The sequence below is a fragment of the Mya arenaria genome, chromosome 3, assembly GCF_026914265.1.
Source record: "Mya arenaria isolate MELC-2E11 chromosome 3, ASM2691426v1".
Lineage (NCBI taxonomy): Eukaryota > Metazoa > Mollusca > Bivalvia > Myida > Myidae > Mya > Mya arenaria.
The window spans coordinates 45,759,768-45,779,216 of record NC_069124.1 but is presented as its reverse complement, the minus strand read 5'-3'; the positions used below and the strand labels follow the sequence as shown (position 1 = coordinate 45,779,216).

The window sequence follows — 19,449 nt, the reverse complement described above, 5'->3', positions numbered from 1 at the left end:
ACAAGAAGAAAAATGTTTTACTATGTTGCTAGAGCTAGAATAGCGGATTTGACAAAACAGTACCAGGACTGTCTGGACAATTTACGATTCTCTATAAACCTTGCCATTGAAGGCCATTTTGACGAATTAAGATTCATTTCAGATTACTTTGATAAGGTGACCACTCTGACGCAAAGTCAACAAACAGACATCATAAAAAGGGAAGAACCGGAGACGGAAGTACTTGATAATTTGATATTAGATGAAACAAAAAACTATGTTTTACTTGGAAGCCAAAGTCTTAAGACTATCAGTGTCCGAACATTTGATGATAACGAAACCATACCAAAACTCAGGCTATACTCTCCAGTAGCATTGAGTTCAACATCAACATCGGCCGGCAATAGCGATGCAGACTCGTTCACGAAACCTAAATGTGTGTTTTCCTATGAACATCCGTACCCTACCCAAGAACAATTACATGGCTCATATGAAACCCGAATTCCATCTGCCGGTCGTGGAAGTGCTAGCAATGGACCGTGTCAAACAGGTGAAAGGTTATCAGATTCTCGTGTTGATTATCAGAAAGAGGGAGACACAAGTGTAGAACATTTAAATGTGTACCAGTCGTTTATAAATTCAGATTTATTTGAAAATTTGTCCTCTCTGGATAACGACGATATGTTTGGTGATTGACATGTTACATGCGCTGCGCCATATTGAGTAGGTTTAATACTGTTTCACTTTGAGATGAAAATCAGTTTTGAAGAGATGAACGAGTCTTGGCCAGGGCATCAGCTATATTTTTAATGCAAGATTTACTCCGTGTAATTTGGTTTCATGTACTTTTCTTGTTCATGTTTGGCTTGTTGACATATCTATTACTCTGCATGCTGCGTGTTGTCTCATATCTGGATTTTTTTATGTTTTAATATGAAAAAACTGTTTTTGTTGTAGGTTTTGTGTGTTCTCAGAAAAAGCCAGTATTGATTCTTAATTAGTTTTGATGCTGGTAGTCGTGTATTATGTTTATCAATTGATTTAAGTTATCCGTTGCACACATTATGTGAATGTGTGATGCATGGTTACACCACATTGTTGTGGTGTTATTTTATAGCGTTTAATGTGCAATGCAAGATTATGTCAAGACTATAATAGACATAATTTTACAAATAAGGATGTTTAATCACCTAAAAGAGTACAAACAGGTATTTTCAAGCTCGATTCTAGTTGAAATAAGGAAAAAAAACACAAACTTATATTTTATGTTTTTCCGCTTATTTATTTTACATATAGTCGAAATTCCTTTTTTCGAACTCTGTTTTCTCGATGTTCTGGCTATGTCGAACTTTTGTCGAATGTGTTTGGTTTAGTTATACACTTTTTGTATTTCGTTTATATCGAATGTTTGTTTTCTCGAAGTATTTCCCGAGGTTCTACGGGCTCTGACTGTATGCAATCTGTAAGAAATATGATATTTTACGTTTGAGTAAATAAAAAAAAGTCTTCCCATGTTCTTAAAATGACATTCGCCAGGTAGCATTTATAAGCACGAATGATTCCTGCGCATGATATCAAAAAGGCATGCAGTTTCACAGAATCAATACGTTCACATGGATTTATAAGAAAACGCTCACTCTTATCCAACCAATTGTCATTCGCTAGTTAATTGATCTAATTCTCATGTACACGTTGTCTTTTATTACCAGACGTTTCTAAAATAATGAAAATAGTGGATTAAATTCATTTCCTGGTTTCACACATGCAAATATTTTTCTAGAAATAGCTGCAATCACCACAAAACCACAAAACATTAATGTTTGGTTTATACTGACTATTTTGACACAAACGCATTTCATTTTGCATTAAGACATTTCCGAAAAGATGCAAATGCTTTTCGATTGGATATCTTATAAAATATTTCGTTCGCTCAACTCCTTAATACAGTTACACATGTTGCAACATGAGCCAATGACAGTTGCAAACGATTATATATATATATATATCTACCTTGGTGAATTAACTAAAAAACTTGTTACATAAAAAGTATTATGATACAAGTATAGTTATCAAAACCTTTACTCGATTCGTACAGGACAAAACTATCGCCAAATGTATGCAATGCACTCATCGACGTTTTGCCCCACCGGGTAAGTGTAAGATCCAAGCAAGGTGTGTTTTGCTAGCACGCACGCAAGGGATATTTCGACACCGGAATTACGTTAAAACATTTAGGCATTAAAAGCTCCAAGCATGGCGGTCTCATCAGGTCTGAGATAACCGGCCCACACCTCTGTCCCCGGATTTTGGAAACACACTGACCTGTGCATTAGGATATTATCATTTTAGACTTTCTTGGGTAACCTTTTGAAGGTAACACTAAAGTTGGTAACTGCACAAATGGCGTACATTTTAATGCAAACCACAAGTTAATCACTCAGAAAAATACATCAAATTTTCCGCAACGTTACAAATCAAACTTTTAAGGCAATACCAAATCATTTTTTTCGTTGAGCTTTTGTCCAAGACATGAACACCAAAAGTCTTAAAAATAAAATGATCCAAGAAAATGAGCCCTTATGTTGTACATATAATCTAAAAGAAAAAAATTACAGCCTTGTTGTTTCAAACAGCACAGCACAAGTTTAAAATATGAAATAATAAAAAGGGGACCACCAGGCATTACAAATATTAAGTTTTAGGGTCAGGTACCTTAAATTGTTGATTTTCTCTGCAGTTCCTATATTTTATAGGTGGAACTGCTGATATCACAGTCGATCAGAAGTTGCGGACCGGACAGCTGAAACAGCTTTGAGCAGATTTCAAGGGCAAATGGGGAGGACAAGAATTTAACAACAACTTCATTAAACTGTTTACTAGATGTCTCGGACAGTAGGCGATTAATGCGTTTTATGACGAATGCCTGCAGGACGTTTTCCATCTGCTAAAGGACTTTGAGATGACAAAGCGTTATACCGAAATAGAAAGGTCTGAATCCGTTTGCCATTCCTGCTGACTGAAATAAATTATATACAGCATAAATTATCAAAGACTGGCGCGAGAATTGCCTAATTGCATCAGACAATGGTGACAGGGTTTCTATTGCGAAGGATAAACTCAAAATCGACGCCGAACTAATGAAACGAATGTTTGTTGACTGCATTTCAAAGACAATTGATGCAATTAAAGATAATTTTGCAGGCGATCCGAGGATTTCAGATGTTAAAAATGTGCTGGTCGTTGGCGGCTTTGCATAATGTGCGATAGTTCAAGCTGAAATGAAGTAACGCCTTCTTCCAGAGAAAAAGAAGCTCGTGTTCCTCCAGAATCTGGTCTTGCAGTTCTCAATGGCGCCGTTTTGTTTGGCCACGAACCAACCATAATTGCAAGCAGGAAGACGAAATTTACATACGGCTTAAAGAGGAAAACGGACGGGAAAAACAAATTTCATATCTTTATTGAAAAGGAAGAATAGCATACAAACGGACATGTAGTCACTGTCAATAATTGGCCGTTGTTGGACAAGAAAGGCGGATATGCGACATTTGAATTCTTCATGTACAATACCAACACTCGTTACTGATCCGACTTGCAAGGAAAACTGGAATTGAAAGTTCACAGAACCTGCTTTGCATGTGAAGTTTCCCTCGTGTTTGAGACAGATGCCGTTCTGCTAAGAATAAAGGAACCGGAAACTGGAGATGTGATGACCAAGACGTTTGATTTTATCTGACGACTTCAACGATTCAGTGGGACATGTCACTGCAAGGTTCTGTCGAAAGACGGACTGAAATATGTGTTGTTGATTGCTACTTTCATCGTCACAAAAAGCGTTCACGTTTTAATAACAAAGGCTTATCGAGTTTGAAAACAATGATCAGCATACACGTTGGACTTATTTAAAGTGACACTCTTATTCAAAATCAATACACACACATGTATAACAAACATCAATTTTGAATGATAAATCCATAACTACTTACTAAATAATGCATTTATGGAAAATATTAGTACTAATAACAAGATTGTAACCGTGTATTTAATAGCAGAAAGCGCAAAAATATTAAATGATTGGTGAATGTTAAAAGATTTACTGTGGTCTACTAAAGTCTCATAAAGTAGAAATACTGTGTTTTATGCTCATTTCTTTCAAATTAAACTCGGTATCCTTCATAAGAACCATTGTTTTTGACATTTAGACATCCTTTTTGGATTATTAAAACGATATTATTAATTGTTGTAAATCTTATTTGGGAGTAAAAGTGCATCTTTAACAATTCGAATATAATACGTGTTATGACGATTTTAAAATTATTTTCAAATTAAACTGACTCATATATATATAATATTGCACAGAACGTCTTTTTCTATGATTGTCCAAGTTTCATTTGTTGTGTTTTAATGCGCTACACAAGTTCAATTTTTACTTGTATTGTGTAACATTATATAATGGTAAAATGTTATTATTATTTACTATAAAAATGATAATGGTTTGATACTAAACAGTCGCATAACTATTTGTTTTTGGTAAATGCATACTAATATTTCCTTAAACAGCTTAGTTTTCAAGTTTATATTTTACCTACTGATTCAGACTCTGATTAAAGCTACCGATTCACCTGATTAAAATCAATAACAGATGACTGCAGATTTACTTCATTAAATGTACGGGATATTTGAAAAGTACTGCCATCCCATTGGACAAAATATAATTTCGAACACGAATTACTGTTACGGTAAACATGTCAGCATTTACATAAATAATTTTACATGGTTGTAGAAAACTAATTAGTATGTCCTTTAAATTCTTGAAATGCAGAATCTTTTTTATTGTAATTAAGTTTTTGTTGCTGTGTTTTCTTTTTTCTCTGTCGCAATTCCCAACATTCTACGTTGACATAATCTTTACTTAAATCTTACTTACTACTTCACATTTAATAATTGACTGGTATTTTTTAAATACCTTAAACGATTTTATTTTTAGAAAAAAAATCTTTAATCGACAATAAAATCATTCCGTATTTATTTCAACTACAATATCAATATTTTTTCCAATAATGGTTGATGATCTTGGACCAATGGGATTTGGGTAGGTTTCAAATCATATTGATCGACGCTTTATGTGCAGTGTTTATATTATTTTCCGATTAGGTAATATGTGTGGTATTGATTTAACTTTCCATTCGCCGAAAGGAAAAGTACCACATTCCATGTAAAGGAAAACCGGGTTTCCCGAGTCTGTCTGTATGTCTTTATATATATATATATATATATATATATATATATATATATATCTACTTAGGGCATTAAGGAGACCGTATATATTTTACGGCACTAAGGAGACAATTTGTATATTTTTTGTTTTATACTTTATTTTGCTTTTTTGTTGATAATTTAGTATTGAAATGATCGTTTATTATGTGTACAAGATTTAGGCTTCTTATATTAATTAACAAAAAATATACGTAATTTGCGGTCTCCTTAATAATTTGTAAGTATGTTGCAGGTTTTAAGGAAACAGGTATATATGTCGAAGGGTTTATGGAGACCAGTGTATATATTATATTATTTTTGAGGCATTAAGGGGCCATCCATATTTTATGGCATTAGGGGGACAAATTATATATATCTTACTTTTGACAGTGAAGGCTCCCGTAACCTTAAGAGACAACTTTGTAATAGTATTTTTTTATAATTGTGTGTAATAAATCCACAAACAATGACCAGTCGAAACGGAAGGGCTGCACATTTCTTTGGATATTAATCGAAAATCGTTTACAGACCATCTCATTCATTAAATGAAATTCAGCTTCAGTCACTTGGTATGTGTACCGTTTGATAAACAAAATATATAATGGCCAGGGGCGGTTCCAGGAATTGTCGTTAGAAGGGGGCGTTACTTAGGGGCGTTTGCAGGAGGATTGAGGGTTACTCAATGAAGACCATCCATGTTTTAACAATTTGTTGTCGGAAATGATGCATTATGTGCGTATTTTATTATTTTATTCTCATATATTGACACAAAAAGTAAACTTGGACGATTTTAAAGGGAGCGCACGCCGACTGCGCCCCCTTCTCAATCCGCTAGTGAATGGTGACTTAATATTTGATATATTATGGTTAAATAGAACTTTCAGTTGAATTATATAGAAACTGTAAATGCTAAATACAAGTTCTGTGCTTGTAAAAACAATAAAAGTTTAGTTTGCACACGAATGTGTCTGTTAACGCTTGAACAGTTAGCTCATGATTAAAGAACATTGTTCATTGGGTTCATTGTGACCCATGGAAGTTTTTTTTATTAAAATCCCAACTTCTTTTCCCTTAAATTTTACTTGCCTAAAACTTTAACCTAAGTCAATCAGGGGCCATAACTTGTATTAAGGATATGGAGTTATGTAACCTCATTGGCTGATGGTCCTGAACAAATGTGTGAAGTATTAAGTCCATTGAATGAAGGGTATAAAACGCCTTAACCAATAGGCTACGGAGACGGTTTTAATGCATGTACTCAATTGCAGATTAAGGGGGGTTGGGGGGGGGGGTCGGTTCCAGCGCGCGCGCTGTCCCCCCCCCCTTTGAATCGTCCGTTTATAATACGTTCTCAGTCAATATCGGGAAAAAAATACAATATTAAGATAAAAATGCACTTTTTCGGACTATAAATTAGGGGAGTCTAACCCCCACTCCGGTCCAACATTTTAAGCCATTCAATTTCTGTTCTGAGGGAGGGGCGGGTGTGGAAAGATTAAGCCCATGAGTTTCACGTACCCCTTCTTAAGTCAATTCCTGGATCTGCCACTGATATCTGTAATCAGATTTGTTGTTTCATAATGTTATAGTTCCTTTAAACAGTTTAAACCTTTTATGACATCGAAATAAACAGACGCATGTTCAGTAAAAAGACTAAAAACATACTTTGTATACAACGTTCTCGTACCCCAGAGCGATGATGCTATGTATTATATTTATCATCATCTGACTGACTGAGTAACTGCCAAAACTTTTCCGTTTAAAGAGACTCTCTCATGTTTTGGCACCAAACATATTTTGTTGTAAAGCATCTGAAAACACTTACATGTATATTTATTTTACTCCTTGGTACTGAAATTGCAGAAATAATAGTAACCAGGTTGATTTTCTTTTATACTTCAATTGCATTTTTAAAAACCGATTAAAGTATTAAAAATTAATCTTGTTAAAGTTGGGAGCAAGCACATGGGGGTGCAGATAACACATAGAATAAAAAAACGGATCGATTATCCACTCGCCCACAGGGACTCACACTAAGGTGTCGAATAACTGATTGTGCAACAGCCTTTTGTTGAATCGGGTTAGTAACTCATTTCAAAATTTTGGACTTCAGTTTATATTTTAGCACATTTCAACATTTATTGAAGGGTTTCAGCCATCAAAAGCTTAGCTTTAACACTTCGTTTGATTCGCCATACTTTATTTCGTAATAACAATCTATAAAATCCAAGTAAAAATGCATTTTCAAAAAACCCTTAACGCTTCGCTTATATTCACTCAAAAACTCATGTTCGAAAGATTTAAAAAAAAAAAGAATGTCATAATCATATCCTCTTTAGCGGCTGGGTTTCTTTATATATAAATCTCTTATACATTTGCCAAATAAAATTCAACATGGTTAAACAATTATAACAAATAACGTATTTTATGTATTGCAACATATTTATAAAAAGATAAAGTCAATTGAATCAAATGAACATTTTCAATGTACTTTCTTTCTCGCGTAAAGTGGACATTTCATCTTGCTCCAACAAGTGTAGGGTATGGTTGTTTCTCTTCGTGACTGAAATCAACTTTTTTAAACACTTGGTGCATTTCAAATCTAGTCCATATAAACAGCCCCTTCAGATTATTTGACGATTGCATTTCCATGGGAGATCACTGCGTAGGATAAACATACAAGTGTTGTTTAGCCACACTGTGGTTTCAATAATGTCAGGGGCGTAGCTACCCCTCTATTCATGTGGATTCATAAATGTGCTGGGGGTTCAGGGGCATGCCCCCTCTTTTTTTTGAAAACCATGGTGCACTCTAGTGCATTCTGGGCGTTCCGATGTGCATGATTTAGTACTGGAAAATAACCAGTTTTAGATTCATGTAGTCAAGTTCGTATACTGCAACTTTGGTTGATTTTTTTTCAGAATCATGAGGATTCAGCCGCGTATTCACGTATAGGCGGCTACACGCCTGTATGATGTGCATATGAATGTAAAATTTGGTTTAAATGATGCATCCTTAATGTAACACCTCCTTGCTGCTACTCCAATAGAAACTTAATGGGATGTTAATAGTAAAAGAACTAGCACTGACGTTCCCATTTTTGTCTGGGTCATTTAAATAATAGAAAACAAATTACAAGATAAACAAATTTGTTTCGACTTCTTTAATGAATTATATAAAAACATTGTACAAAGTTATCATGACACTTTTAAAACAGTATGCTAGCTTTAAAGATTAAGGCAAACCATTGGAATTTTACAGCGGTCTTAAAAGGTGTATTTAAAGCTGCAATCTCACCGATTGCTCGTTTTGACTTCCGGTACTCTTTTATTGTTTGTCTATAAATGGACTAGTTTTTTGCAGAAATGTCTAGACCCAATTTTAAGTGATATAAGACTGTGAAAAAAGATCAGATCGCAGTTTATCATATTTATGTTAAAAAAAAATTGATGTTTTATGGCTAAAAGCTTTACGAACAATTTAATGTAAATGAAATTTTCGGCAGTTTTACCAAACATTTTTGATTGGTTCTATTGTGAATTATCTAATATGACTGAATTAAAGGAATGATAACCAAATCAGCAGATTTTGAGACAATTTTGTGTCTAAACTGACAATCTGTAAGAGTGCAGCTTTAAGTGTTGATCTGAAGCTTCATATACACATTGTTATATTGTCAATAACTGTTTAAAAGGTCTCATGTACTAAATAATATAATTTTCATACAATATCTAAAATTGATTAAAATAAATAAAGTATCATTATACCTATTTTTTAATAGTGCTGTTTCTCATCTGACAATACCATTCAAAGCCATCATTTCAACTATGAATTTATTTTTAACTTTCAACTTTTCTATAGCATATGCAATAAAATATACCAAAAATACAAGCCATGAACAATATGATTGTTCAGCTTGCATTATCTTTGACCTTTTGATATGACCATTTTCCAGTTTTGTCTATTTGTAAGTTGTGCCCTGAGGACTGAAGTAAGACTGTATGAATCATTAAAAGCAATAAAACCACTAAAAATATGCCCCACCCCCTGTAATTTCTAATACAGTAGTAAAATCAAGCAATTAAACATTTAGAGCTGCACTCCCACAGATATACCGTTTTCACAACTTTTTTGTTGTCTTGGAATGAGCAAATGGTTGCGTAATTATCTGCAAACTTATGATAATGATAAAAGATTGCTGACAAAAGATCAGATCGCAGATTTCATATTTCCGTTCGAAAATTAATGTTACTAACGGTTTAAGAAAAGTGCATAAAACATCAATGTTTTCTTGATAAACATACCAATTATTTATATATATATTGTTCAATATATATATAGTATTTATGCACTGTGCTGTTTGTAGAGCTGTGTGCTGTTTTATGTTTCTTGTCTGTGAATTTGTGTTCTATGTCTTTGGCGTTGCCCATTGCCACTAAACTGGGTTTATGTTTAAACTTTTTTCGACTGAGCATGTTTCTGTAGCTTTTTGCATATATATTAAATAGAAAAATCTGCCATTTAATTTTTCGCAAAAATTGGATGGTTCTAATCCAAGACATAAAATGAGAGAAGTTGTCAAAACGTCCAAAATGTGAGAGTGCAGCTTTAACGTTTGAAAGTAACTCTGTTTGCCTCATGCCCCTAAACAGGATTTAATTATATTATATTCCCAGTGGGCTTGTCCCTGTATATTTGATTGTATGATTGCAGTAATGGATACTGGTCTAATTATCTTCTGACAATTTTTCACCAATTTTAAAGAAACAGAAAACACATATTAAGCTCATATAACGTTGGAACAATTTAATCTCATTCATTAGGTTGAGAAAAATTCCCTAAAAATATTAATTGTGGAAAAATATCTTATTTAAATACATACAGGAAATGGCAACATCATTTACCCTTTAGTATGAAAAATGCAGTTTCCTGATATTTGAATAGCGGTTCTTTATTTAAGCATCTCAATTCATTCAACATACACATAGTATGTATCAAGTTTCAAAGGAAACCAAATCATTGTAACGATTGTTTTCAAAGCAAATAGATTCACACGTTTGACAAACTTCTTTTCCTAGTTTCAACTTTTGAGACTTTTTAATGAGCCTGCACCTTCCCCCTCTTATGCAGTGGCTTCAAGCAATAAAGCTACCAGCTCAAGTTGCACAGCTGGTGAACAAGACTGCTGATAGTCGACAAACTGCACACTTGATGCCATGATAAATCATGTCCATCGAAACTGCACACTTGATGCCATGATAAATCATGTCCATCGACTTCCAGAAGAAGAAATGACGCAGCACAGAATTGATTTCAATTGGACCTCTCTGTACTTTCATCCCCTTGTTGTAGTCAAAGACTATATCTAAGTGTGCAGTGCGGGATCTTGAGAAGCTTTCTGCTCCTCTGATGAAGTAAGTTTGGCAGAGTGTGAAACTCCAGTCTACTCATATGCCTGGACACCTGTGATCTATGTCTTCTTGTGTGTGCCCAACCATCACCTGAAATTTTTTTAGAGGAAGTTAGTGCTTGATTACAAGTCAATGTGACAAAAGAAGGTCTTTCATTTATGCCACCAAGAACTAGTATTCCAAGTTTCATAACTCGTATGTTAACTCAAAGCAAATGAGCAAAAACTGTTTGGTAATTAATTTTAAGTCACTGCTTCCACTTATACTATCAGTAATATTGAACGTGAACCGACTGACCCAAATGCTATTCTAAATAAATTTTATGTGCAGAAACCTCAATCCTATTGACACAAAAGTTATCCAATTGTATGTCTTCACAAAACATTCTACAACAATATTTGTCATTTTAACTCAAAGATTGATTATTGTTTTTTTTGTCAGACAAACATAGAGATGGCCCTATATTGCTCACCTGATTTGAGAAAGGATTCTAACTTAGTTATTGTTTGGACACTAACTGGACACTTTTGGTCTGACTTTATAATGCAGCTGGTGAAAATATATAAAAATTACAAAGGGCCATAACTCTTACAATATTTAAGTTTGTATTGAGCAGAATAAAAGGCTTTGCCTAAAATACAAACTTAAAACTATATTTACAAATAAAACAAAAAAATCTACAAATATGTTTTTTGTATCTGGTTTTTGAGAGAGAATGATCAGAAGAAAACATCACACATTCACAATCATATTAATTTTTTTTTTTATTTTTTTTTAAAATTATATTCTATTTCAAAAACACTGCAAAAGACAAGACACTTAAGTTTCAATTTCTTGATTTAATACATTGATGATTATCAATTCTTATGAAGCAAGATGGGTCTTACACTCTAACCAGTGCAACTTGCATGTTCTTAGCTGCTCAGTTATTACCTTTCTTAAAATTCTCCTCTTGATCTGAGCCACGCCAAAATGATGGGAGATGCTTTTGTTGTCTTTTCCATCGGAATGTATAGCACCTCTGTGTTTCTGTTTGTCTCCTGAAATAGTAAAAGTTTATTAATAATAATCACAATAATAACAAGAGATGTTTGTCAAACATTATGCCCCCACCTGAGCGCCATGTTGTCAGGATTATATGAACAATTGAATGAAATAAGCATGGACCGAAATGACAGCTGATTAGTCACTGACATTGGATGCCGTTGGGGCAGTTTTAAGATTATGACCATTCAAAGTGTGAGGATAGAGTGTGTTATGACCATGACCTTTGACCCTATGACCTCAAAATCCATATGAGTCATCAGCTGGTCTACAAAAATCTAAATGTCAAGTTTGAGGGACATGGGTTCAGGCATTGACATGTTATCACACAGACAAACATTTTCGCATTCAAGGTCACTGTGAACTTGACGTTTGACCCAATGACTCCTAAAATCAATAATCGTCATCTCCTTGTCAACCCCAACTTCCATGTCAAGTTTGATGATAATAGGTTCAGGCATTGTTGAGATATCCCTAGGAGAGAATTTGTTATCTTTTTTGCATTAAAGGTTATTGTGATCTTGACCTTGGCTTGATGACCCTCAAAGTCAAAAGGGGTCATCTACTGGTCAGGCCCAACCTTTATGTCAAGTTTGATGACCATTCAGACTGAATTGCATGATTGGTCCAGGAATTGTCGAGTTTGCTTTCAAGATCACTTTGACATTGACCTTTGACCCCTAAAATGAATAGGGGTCATCTACTGGTAAGGCCCAACCTCCACGTCAAGTTTGAGGGCCATGGGTGCAGGCATTGTTCATTTATCACTTGGACAACCTTTTACCATTCAAGGTCACTGTGACCTTGATCTTTGGCTCAATGATCCCTAAAAACTTTAGGGGTCATCTACTGGTGAGGCCCAACTTCCATATCAAGTTTGATGACCAAAGGTCTAGGCATTGTTGAGTTATCACTCGGACAAGCTTTAAAATTAATTTACCATTCAAGGTCACTGTGACCTTGACCTTTGACCCGATGAGCCCTAAAATCATCTACTGGTCAGGCCCAACCTTCATGTCAAGTTTGAAGACCATACGTCCAGGAATTGTTGAGTTATCACTCAGATAAGCTTTGGTCTACAGACGGTAGACGGTACCGACCTACCGATATGTGCAAAGCAATATACCCCTCTTCTTCGAAGGGGGGGGGGGGGGGGCATAATGGTCAGTGACTTTTACTGAAATTATTTTCACCGATTGTGCCTTGCACATTGGGGAACAAAGTTGACTTCTGAGGAGAAGATTTTTCCATATAGACATATAGCATAAAGTAGCTCCGCACCCTGGAGCAATGTTTTTTATGAATCAATATCCGGTGAAGAAAATTCATACAGGATATTGAAACATTTTTTTGCTTCAAATGAAGACTTTTAACAAAGATAACTTAACTAGCTCTTCATCATATTAAATAAAAATTAGCAGTCTATGCCGCACACGGAGCCCCGCATTTGATCTTTTACCATAGTTTGATTGAGAGTTAAGTTTCACATGGAAACCTGTGATATAAGACTGCTGACAAAAAATGTCTTTGAATTCCCGTCAAACATGTCCGAACCAAATTCAAACTTTGGATAATCACTGTCATTGACGATGAAATTCAGCACTTTTGCCCAGTATATATACGTTTACTTTAAGCGGAAGGCAAATTAAAACAAACACATTTGTCCGAAAATTAATCAAACTTTAAATGGTAGTAGAATTGTCATTTGTTCATGTAATATATTTTCAAGAATCAGGAAATGAAATAAATGTTCTCATGTTGCCAATTTAGTCTCGATCATCTAGACGCTTGTATCCGGATCTATATCGTTCATTGACTCTAATTAGAGCGGCTGCATGATTGAGACTAGCCGGTTCGTTGATAATTGTTACGATTGAACAGTGGTTGAAAATGTAAAGTGAGACCAGTTTTTTACCTGTTATTGAACAAACTGTTATGTTGGCAGGACTGTCCTCCTCAGCACTGCAAAGAACAGCAATGACTGGCTGGCACTCTGTAAAATGGCGATTAAAACATTATGTCGAATTAAAACTGTCCCATTCTAAACAATCCATCAGCAATATATATAAATGAGCTGCACCATGTGGAAATGTGTCTTGGGAAGTTGACATCATTCCATGTAATGATGTCGTAAAGATGAGCAGAAGACATTACTTACTATGCAGTAAAAGTTTCTTTTTTTGAGAAAATTAATCAAAGTGAGCTCTTTTATGTCATGTTTCTAAAGTACCGTAAGTCTTGTACACATCTATGTTACATATATAAATAATAAACAGGAATAAAATGAGGAGTTGTGTACACACTAATTCCTCCTTATGTACTGTGTAACTCAAGAAAAACAATCCATAATTCTAGTAAACCTCTAGAATTCCCTTACTTTTCTCGCTGTACAAAACTGAATGAGGAGTTGCAAACAAGCAGGGCCATAAACCTTTGCTATTTAAACTGTACCACAACAGCAATTTAAAGACAGTGATACTCATTGATGGAATAGGCACTTAGACAGCTACATTTTCTGAGAAAAATGACGAAAGGAAAGCTTAAACGCAGAAGTCTGGACGGGTATACGAGCCTGGAAATAAATACACAAAAGCTCACCATGCTGCTAAGGATTCTTATATAATTCCCGGCCCCAGTTCAGCTGGAGATGTTGATTCCACACGGCTGGATAACCGGCCCAGTGCACCCAAGCTTCACCATCGGCAGTATCTGCAAGAGGAGGGTGTATATCTGGGAAAATGCCTTTATAATCAATTTGCGAAAGTTCTTATCCGCCATAAGTAGCGAACATGTATGTGGCTTATAGATCATCTGAAATGAAGTTTAATGAAGGAGACAAGGTTCGGTCTGGGATCTAAACCTGGATTTTGATGCTGAAATTGTAAGTTTTGTTCAAATGAAGTATAAACTTAAAGTGAGTACAGAGATATCTTGAAGCCCAGATTTATCACTTACCTGAAGTTTGTAGGGCTACAATTGAGAGCTTTGCTGTAAACTGCAGGAACTGTCCCCATGAGCCTTTTGTCTGTAAGGGGAATGGTGGCTTAGGTGATTGGTGGTACCACTCTGCATTTCTTATCCACACACAACACAGTGTATCTGAAAATGACAGAGAATGGCCATGCACTTATGAAAGCTATGCTAGAAATACGCCGTTATGAGTGTATCAGATGACATTTCCACACAGAAATTGTGAGGCCTCCAATACAGCAGTACTGACATCAATGACAAAAACATATATATCTGTCATGGAGCTGTGCTGGTTCTGTGGCGTCAAAACCACTGCAACTGGGCAATTCACTAGAAACATCTTTTCAGAATAAAGAAACAACCAATACTGGGTAGCCTTTGTCACCCAGTGAACACCCAGAGCATCTTGTTACTTTGAGCATCTATTTACTTAGAAGTACAATGTAGCCTCATTAAGATCTCAAATTAACAAAAAAGTGTATCCGAAAGCTTTAAATACTGAACGAAGTGTAACTTTGAGGCGGGCTGCGAGCAAATACTTTCAAGGGCAGAAATCTCCCAGAAGTTTCAAAAAGATTATGCAAAGCTCTAGCTTGATGATTTTGGCCCAATTTCAAATTGTTACTCAGTAACACGGCGGCGTAAATTTAATAAAAAATCAATATAGTTACACAGGAAAATAAGAAATAGCTTTAAACTCTTTCACATTCATGGCAGAGTGTCTGATGACGATCCAGTGTGCCAACCAGGATGGCAAATATGTGAAGCATGCACATACTCACACACCTTTACAGCCCAACATTTGGTTATGGTTTCACAGTTATTCATTTACACAAACTCACAATCAATCAATCAATCAATCAATCAAGCAATCAATGCACACCCACCTGGAAAGGTACGACATCCTTTGGAAGAGATGAATCTTGCAGTCTGGTAGACGGTTGCTGACTTAACTTAATTGTCCCAAGCAGCAACTGCAATTAGATAAACATGATGTTCGCAATAAAACAAAGCTTAGTATTGAGTAAAATTACACATTCAGCCTGGTGGCTGGGGTAACATATCTAAATCCCTAAATGGATGATCTGATCCCAGCCAACAGATCAGCGAAACACGAATTGTATTGCGTGTCGGGGGGGGGGGGGGGGGGGGCCAAGGATATCTTGACGCAACTTACCATAGCCGCCTTGCATGAATTAAAACAAATTAACAAATAACTACCAGGTAATTATGGAAATATAAATGTCATTTTTTACTTAAATTATTGATAAATACAACTTATATTGCAGTCAAACTGGATAAAATATCAGGAAAATGTGTCCTGTTCCAAAAAGTGTGTTTTGAAGTTGCAGACAATAGTCCAAAGACCAAGAATTTAAGTGTTCTGACAGGGGCAGGCAAATCTTAAAAAAAAATGTCAAAATTTTAAGACTTAAATAAAACTAAAATTATACCAACCTGATATAAATCATGTGTAAACTTGAAAATACATACAATAATACAATGTACACATAATCAAATGCTACCTGAGAGAATCATTTTTTTCAAGAACTACTTGAAGGGGTACTGCATCCCGCAAGCCTTTCGCTGTGGGCCAACACCTTTAAACCTCTTTCCCGCACATTAATTAAACACGTCTTATGTTTTGTCAGTGCCGGTTTTGATGACCAGTATAAATCCAAAAGCAGTTTTTCTGCCAAAATTTACCCAAATGATTTGGATGAATGCTTAACAAGAAAGTGCAGTGTACACAATCAAATAAATTATTTAGTGTTCCAGAAATAATGAGCAATCTGAAATCTGACCCCTTACATTCCTTAAATATTCACAAGTGTTAAGTTCTTGTGTTTGTTATCTTTTTATGATTCAAATGGTAAAAAAAGAAATAGTGATGAAATAACTGACATTATGTTTACTCAGCAACTAAAGCAACAGACCAACCAGACCTATCTGTGGCGCAGTTGTTTACATTGTGTGATTTAAATGCATATATTTTTGTTGGTGATTAGTTTAAATCCAACTGAAGCAATCTCTTATCAATATAAACCTTAGTTCATCCAACAAATTAAATATTTGGATGCTAGAAAATTTGTTTTCAGAAGATCAGCAATAATGTATTTTCTTTAATTGTCTCAATGAAAAATATAATGTTCAAGTTTATAGGCACTGTTTTATCTGAGAATTTCCCTGGGTGTGAACCGCTTACTGTGTCCAAGTTATCCAAGCTGGATCTAAGACATTACTACAATATGGGCAATTTGCTCTGCCATTTTTATAGATAATTGTGTATTCCAAAGGTATTCTTTTGGTACATTGAACTCACAACAATATTTGAACTCCTGACGTCCAGCACCACTGTCAGATTATCTAATCCAACCACTATGCCATTGCATGCTCTTTACTGAACAAAAGATAAATGAATACTCACAATTTTGAACAGTATTTTTTTGGTCACAGATAGCAACCTTTTAATCCCACTTAAACCTGTCTTCCCTATTTGGAAAACAGAGAATTTTTAGAAAATTTGTTACCAGATGATCCTGTAAATTTTGTGTGGATAGACTAAATACTGTTCGAATTTAGCAAATCAAAACTAACATTTTGGGTTTATTCAGTGTAGACCCTAAAATATCAATTTTGATTTATAAGTATGTAGGTTTGTTCAAAAGCTCAGTACAGTTTACTTTACTTGTTAAGTTATCCAATTTCTGTAAATAAATATTACTTAACTTGACTATAAAATACTGTAGGGGGGCGTGTCGTAAAGTTAAGAAAAAATCCAAATAATGCAACAGTCAATTGCAGCATGGGCCCCCAAGGTCCTGCTAATAGCGGGGACTTTGACTTTCGGTCCAGCCCATCCCAGGTAAAATTCCCGCTCTGCACAGACAAACAGTTGGTAAAAGCCCTGTCAAATGAATTATGGTCATTTCGTAACGCTCATTGTTGGTAATTTCGTAACCATTGTGTTAGTCAATTCGTAACCGTTAAGAAATCAAATGGTCATATCTTAACCGTTAACTCCTATAATTATGCGGAATTAATTTAATACCATTTGAATTTACAAAATAAGTTTACTGTAAGTATAAAACATAAAAATAACAACATAAACAAAGTTAAATCTAGTAGTTGTATTCCTTCTTTATTCCTAATAGTGTAGTGCGATTTGCCAATAAACTCTGAAACTATGACAAATAGAAACATTCACACTAGCTATTTTTTATGTTGCGAAGGAAATATTATTAGTAGGCTGAATATTAAATGTAATATTTTTTTTAATTCATAGATGTTCTACCATTGAGAGGAATTGTGACCTTAAGCCAATATTTTTTAAATATATAGACCATATAACTTTAGAATTTCATTTTTTTTTTTAAATTGCATAGAAGTTCTGTAAAATGTAGTGAGTTTGCCGAATGAGAGTATGCGCTTTTTATATGCTTATTGTATTAAAAATGTGCCGATATGTTTAATTTTGTATCTTGTTATTGGAAATTAATACCATAACTAATAATTTTAGGCTGTTTTTTGTCAGTTTCAGATATAAAGTATGCAGAATATGGATCAATTGAGAAAAGAACAGAACAAAATTTTGTTCGTTTTAAACAATTCAAACAAATATAGTCAATGAAATAGGTCAAGAATGATCATTTATGTAAACATAATTTTACTCAAAAATACATCGCAATCAGTCTTAAATTATTGTTTATAAGTAAGCAAAATGTAAGAAAATAATTAACATATTTTGGTAGTATAACAAATCATTTCTAATTTAGCATGATATATATATATAAATCTAATAACTATTGAGTAACATAAATTATTGGCTTGTTACTAGTGAGAATTTGAGTAAATTTATTGTCTCCCAATTGGTGTCTTGGTTGCTGTGCCATATACATCCAGGTTCGAACAATACACTTAACGATGTGCTAAGTGTACTATTTATCACGTTGTTAAATGGTGGTTACCATATGAGCAATTGATTTCTTGACAGTTACGAATTGACTAACAGAATGGTTACGAAATAACCAAGATTCAGCAGTTACGAAATGGTAAGGTTACGAAATGACCAGATCCCCGTCAAATGCCCCTGGGGACATCCTAGGTTAGGCCCATTCCCTGTTTTCAGCGCAAAAACAATAACACCGCATTCACTCAGCACTGCCGGTCCACCTGGAAGGTAAAAACATGGCCCATTTCCCCTGCTATCCCCGGTATAAACAAGACCTGGGGCCATGGTTACAATTGACTGGTGCATAACTGTGGCAGAATAAGGGAAATATTTTATTGTTCCATTTATTATCAAATATGAGAATTTAAGACACATGCAAAAAGCCACAATACGAATTGGTGTTTGTTCTGTTCTGCTATTCAAAGGTGATGAGAATGACTAATGACATGACATTGACAAACAAAATGTAAGGCATTTGTATCCTTTCGTCTTTTATTTATTAAAATCTGAGATGTTAAGGGAGCAAATCCCTTTTTAGATTGGAACATACCAAATAATAATAAGCGACGATGTAGTGGTAAACCAAGTTTGCTAGAAATCAATCGAGTTTCTTCAAAATACAAGCAAAAATTACACCGGATGTTGATACTAGTGATTTAGTTTCGGATGAACAAAATCCGGATAAATCATTTGCTTTTTATCCAAAGGGTGGACGATTTATACTACTGTACAAAAGTCATAAAAATAAACGCAAAAAACGTTGAATATATATTTTAAACACTTACCAAGTTACCATTCTCTTTCCGTAAGAGATGAACGCCATACTGCATAATTGCACGG

At 34.8% G+C, this 19,449-nt stretch overlaps 1 long non-coding RNA gene across 3 annotated transcripts; it reads right to left on the bottom strand.

The window, feature by feature from the left end:
• Window positions 1-8,389: 8,389 nt before the first annotated feature.
• LOC128228379 (uncharacterized) lies at window positions 8,390-19,449 on the bottom strand. 3 transcript variants are annotated; one of them, XR_008259911.1, is made up of 7 exons: window positions 19,395-19,444; window positions 15,545-15,631; window positions 14,643-14,786; window positions 14,286-14,396; window positions 13,603-13,680; window positions 11,577-11,683; window positions 8,390-10,733 (listed from the first exon to the last, which is right to left on the bottom strand). It is a non-coding gene; the product is annotated as an uncharacterized LOC128228379 (long non-coding RNA). The 3 variants fall into 3 exon arrangements; XR_008259912.1 differs by lacking the exon at window positions 19,395-19,444 and adding an exon at window positions 19,160-19,243; XR_008259913.1 differs by lacking the exon at window positions 15,545-15,631 and having other exon boundaries at window positions 19,403-19,449.